Below are 5,811 nucleotides of genomic sequence, written 5' to 3' on the forward strand. Positions count from 1 at the left end.
CAAAACGGGACAGCCAACCAAAACAGACATTGAAGCCAGATTCAAGCTTCATCCTTGAAAGCGATTCGGATTGAATATGAATGCAAAATGGCGAGTGACAAACCCTACAAAAACTCAAAGACCCTAACTGTAAATTGACGGACTTTAAGAGCTAGAGCCTACCAGTAGAGGGTTGCCACATTTGGAGACTGAACCCGTAAGGAATCTGCATACCCAGGTTGAGCCATTGACCTGCACATACCAAAAAAATCTCAGTCAGCATACCTGTATAGAGAGACCTGAAAATCGAAGTAGAATAGAAGCAGAAGGGATATATAAGTTACCTGAGTGCGACCGGACCAAGGGGTTTGCGAAACAGAGCCACTGACAAATCGAAGGAGCCTGAAACAGAAGGAGTAGGCTTGGTCACTGTCAATGCTAGAGGAAGATCGAATTAAATCAAGGAGAGGACTATTTACCTGTTTGTAGCCACGAAAGACCATCACCCTATTACCTGAGTTCATGGACACCAGAAGTTAACCGATTTGCATACCGAGCAGAGACAAAGGCAATAACAATAATAGCAAGTGACAATCATCGAATGAGAGACCTTATTCCATAACCAAACCACAGAAGAACGAGAGCATGAGATCAAGAAACTTACTGTATGAAAAGAGTTCGAGCAGGCGCACCTCTGGAGCCAAGACAAGCTCGTGCCACAGGAGAAGTCCACAGAAAACCACATCAACAAGTTTGGAAGTTCGGCATTCATTTACAACCATACCCAAAGAGAAACCAGAGATTTCTATACGCGCTAGAGAAAAAACCATACAGAGTGACAAACAAACCCTTGCAGAGTCGCTCAACAGAACAGAACCATCGCGAATGACCGGGAAGCAGAACCATTTTGGGCATAGACCAAACGAAGGGAATCAGGCCCAAGGACCGTAGATGGGCATTGAATAACGCATTAAATCATTCCCACTTTCCAAAACAAAATATCTGTTATCCACATTACATACAACCGCCGGAAACAACAAACAAACACACCACGTCATAAAGCCCGAAACAGGTGTAAAGCCGAGGCTACGTGGAAGCGTGGGCTGGGTCACCTCATCCTTTCCATTCACTATCAATTGTTTGCTACGACTAAGTAGAAATTATTTTACCACAATAACTCAATAAGAATAGTAAAATTTCTTGTTTCTTACTCTGATAAATTATAATCACTTATGTTTGGAAATTTCATTTCTACTTCACCTAACCCTATTGGAACTTCTGCTTCCACTTTCTTTCCCATAACTAAAACACAAGAATATGGTCTCTTAAATAAATTTCACTTGCACTATTAAACTATACCTCATGACTGAAATCCTAGGCTCCAGCCCTTTTATGGTCAATTTTTCACTTGCAGTATTAAACCCTACCTCATGACTGAAATCCTCGGCTCGAGTCCTTTTATGGTCCATTTTCGTGTGACTTATGGTCTATTTGTACTTATACAAATCTCATCTCATACAAATCCCATCTCAAATAAATTATTCTGTAAAAATTTATTATCTATTGCATATTTAGATATTTGATAATATCTATTACACGTATTGAGTATATGAAAGATGTTTCAATATTAGAGGTCATTGTGTCGTTATGCTCTGAAGATCCCTATTCCTCATTATTTTTTTTCCTTTGCTTCTGCTTGCACTCTTTTCATTTTCTTTTTTAATGAGCTTCAAAATTATCTTTTTACCTTTTTATCATCAATAATTTAAAGAAGCTAACATGCAAACAGTTTTGAACTCACTTTAGAGTGAGGTTTTGGAGAAAAAATAATATATAATCTTGGAGAAGTTTAAAATGAAAGAAAGAAAATGATAGGGAAAAAAATTAAGATATTTTGGTTATGTTTATATTAAATTTTAATTTTACAAAATTTATGTTTATAGGTATGTTTATTTTGAAATAAAGTTTCTGGAATTTTAATTTAATTATCAATAATCGTTAAATAGATGATGTGGATTTAACCACCATGAAATATTTTAAAATATTTATAGTATACACAAATTAAAGGGTCAATGAAATTTATCTTCAAAATAGTTATGTATTCTTTCTTTTTAAATTAAGTTAATTAATTTTTATAATGTCATATAAACAAATGTCATTCAAAAGTGAGTTATGGCTTTTTGAGCATCTGGTATTGATTGTATTGTAACAAAATATATTCACAGATTATGAATAGCATAGTAAAGTGGGGGTAAATCTCCATGGTTAAGAAACTTGTTCCATGTTTTCTAAAATGTATATATAGTTAACTTCTATAATTAATTCTTTTAATAATAATAAGTTAAAATAAAATTACAATTTAATTAGTTTATATGGTTTTTTTAATTTTAGCAACATGAGAGGTATAATAAAGTAAGTATTAATACCCATTTAATTTATATGGTTGCACTAGATATAACAATATTTATCTTTCTAACTAATTATTTTCTTAAAATTCTATAAAATGATGATAATGAGGATTGATTAATGTCCATTGAGGCCAATATGATATATCACCTTAAGAATATAAGAAATTATTCTAATTTTTTTAGCATATCATTTCTACTCTTGAAGAGGAGTGAGAAGATATTTCCCACATCACCTTAGTTTTGTTCTCTTAATAGGTAAAGAAGGTTGGTAATATGGAAAATATTTTAAAGATTGGAATAAATTTGACTATAATTGTGCAATCTAAGAGGAGAAAGTTATTTTCATCTTCAACCATCTTAGTATTTCACAGGTGGATGTTTCTTTACATGGCATGTTTCTTCCCATGTTTCTTCCCATGGCGTTTAGTATTTCACAGGTGACTCTTTCTTCCCATGGCATTTTGGGAGTATACCAAACCCAATTTCACTATGAATCTCATGAGAATTAATACTTATCTTAGCAATGTTCAATAATTTTAGTTTTTAAGATTGGGTTTGATCGCCCCCCTTATAATATATTAGCTTCATTTTTCCCTCTTTCTTTATCGCTCCATAATTCTCCTTAAATTTGGAAGTATTAATATTTTTAATATTATCCCAAGATGATCTCCTCCTTTATTTCCCAATGATCTAGCTAAGATTTGACATCCTTATGTCATGGGGTTTTGGCTAGAGTTAAAAGCAATTTTAAGAAATGTCTTGGCTTCCATGTTGTATAAGTTCTTTTTATACATAATATACCTAGTCATAGCCATGTGTTTAGTAGTCAAAAGGTAGGAAGTACATCCTTTAATCTTGAGGATGTAGGTTTTAAAATTATTTTGAATTTGCTCAATTTTCCTCCATGCTTCTTTGCTTGCCTCAAACTTCCGAGCCATGTAAAATAACAAATGAGTAAGAAACTTTTTTTTATCCCAAATCCAAAGATATAGTAACTTACAACTATTTTCAAGCTCATAATAAGCTTTCCATCCTCCACTTATTCTTTTCTCAATGATGAATCCCAAGTAAGCTCATGATTAATGTCAATTCCTAAATATTTGTATGAAAAACCATCTTCCAATTAACTATTTTTATAAATGAAATATTTATAAATTTAATTATCAAGAATTTAGTCTTAATAATCATAAAAATTATTATATACCATCTTTAAATCAATATAAATTAATTAATTCATAAATTCATAAATTAATTTCACAATTTAAGTTTTAATATACTTGTTTTGATATTGTATGTTAATTTTAGTCAACAACTATTTTAGTAATATTTATTAGTCCTTTATTTTACTCATTTTAGTAATATTTATTAGTCTTTTATTTTGCTTGTTGAAACTTGGGAGCACGAAGAATCTAAGGTCCCTAACATAAATGGCTTTACATTATGGTCTACCTGGAATAAGAAATCCTCTCGTAGAGGCATTGGGGGTATAGCTTGTTACATTAAGAAGAACATCTCTCCCCATGCTAGGATTTATAAAAATGACCCTTACAACCAATATAGTTGGATATAAATTACTAACATTTATGATAAAACCTACATAGCAAACTCTTATTTCCCCCTCATCAATTCTAACTTCTATAACAAAAAGAATCTAGATAAAAATAGTCCTTACAATGGTTTAGAGAATGATATTTCTAGCCTAAGGAATGAAGGAAATATCCTTTTAATGGGTGACTTTAATGCTCGAAATTCAAGCAACCAAGCTATTATTCTAAGAAATCATTCCAACCCTAATCCTCTTTGGTTAGACGAAGACCTTCCTTTGGCTAGCTGGTACAAAAGGAGCTCTGAATACCTCGGGGAGAATTTGTTTCGGTGAGAGCTAGTCAAGCTTTGTAGTGCTCAGGATCTCATAATTTGCAACAGTCTAAAGAAGTGGCCCAATTCTAGCCAAATGACCTGCATCCATGGTCTTGGTAGCAGCGTGGTAGACTATGTTATCTCCGATCTCCCTCTATATAATGAAATAACAAAGTTTGACATCTTAAACGACCATGAGCCTGACTTTGATCATAGGCCTTTACTTATAACTCCCAATTTTTTCATGTATAGAGATCCCATAGAAGATAATCTTTGTAGCCAAAAGAAGTTAATCTTTGATAGAAATAAAAAAGATCTCTTTCTAAATGAATTAAAAACTACTTTGCTTCCTTTATCTAGTATAGACAACATAGAAGATCTCTATCATAATTTTACTACAACCCTCTCATATTCTATTAACAAGTTCTCAATTGAACTTTCAAGTAATAAAAGAATTAGCAAAACCAACCCATGGTATGATAAAGATTGTAAAAGTGCGAGGAAAGCAATTAAGGAAGTTGTTGATGAGTCTCTTAAAATTACAAGATAAAAATATACAAAGCCATAACTAAAAGGAAGAAAAGGCAGTATATTCGTAAAAGACAAGAGAATCTCTTACACCTCTCTAAGGTAGCTCCTAAGAAATTCTGGAGGTAGATTCTAACTAGGAAAACTAAAGATAATAATAAAATTTCTTTACACGACTGGAATTCCTATCTTAAAAAGCTTTATGAATTTCCAAATGTCATGGATAACTTTGAAACCCTGCTCGCAACGAAAGAAGTTTTCTCATTAGAATACATTGATTTTGGGGTTAATCGCTTGGCTAATGGGAAAGCTAAGGACATTAAAGGTTAGCAGGCGGAAATCTTAAAAATTAGAGGTCCTGTCCTCATCCCCCACATTCACAAGCGTTTCAATCAAGCAGTCAAACAAGGGTTCCCTAAACCATGGACTCAAAGCCTTATTATCCCTATTTTTGAAAGTGGGGATACAAATAATCCCTCTAATTATCGAACAATTATGATCAGCCCTCTCCTAGCCAAGTTATATGGTATTATTTTGGAAAGGAAGTTGAGCATATGGCTTGAAAGTGAAGGTAAGTGGGCTAAAGGCCAAGCGGGTTTTAGAAAGCAGCACTCAACAACAGACCACCTCGTTACGCTTAGGATCATTGTGGAGGAATGCCGCAATGATAAATTCAATCTCTTTTGTTGCTTTGTGGACTTTAAACAGGCTTTCGATACAATTCCTAGAAACAACCTTTGGAACATATTAGAAGATTTAAAGGTTCCTTTTGAGTTGAGAGATGTCGCTATAAGGTTATACGAGAATGTAATTTCCAAGTTAAAGAGAAATGAGGGGTGGTCGAAAGATATTAAGTGTAATATCGGAGTTAAACAAGGTTGCCCCCTCTCCCCTACTGTATTTGACATTTACATTGACAAGCTAGAAGGTTGTTTAGAGGAAGCAGGATGTGCTGACATGATCTTAGCTGGGATAGTCATCATCCTTCTTCTCTACGCTGACGATATTGTTCTTCTCGCAAGGTGCCCATCTGATC

This window comes from Pinus tabuliformis, chromosome 4_1 (genome assembly GCF_031772625.1).
Source record: "Pinus tabuliformis cultivar Carrire ecotype Pingquan chromosome 4_1, CPIR1, whole genome shotgun sequence".
NCBI lineage: Eukaryota > Viridiplantae > Streptophyta > Pinopsida > Pinales > Pinaceae > Pinus > Pinus tabuliformis.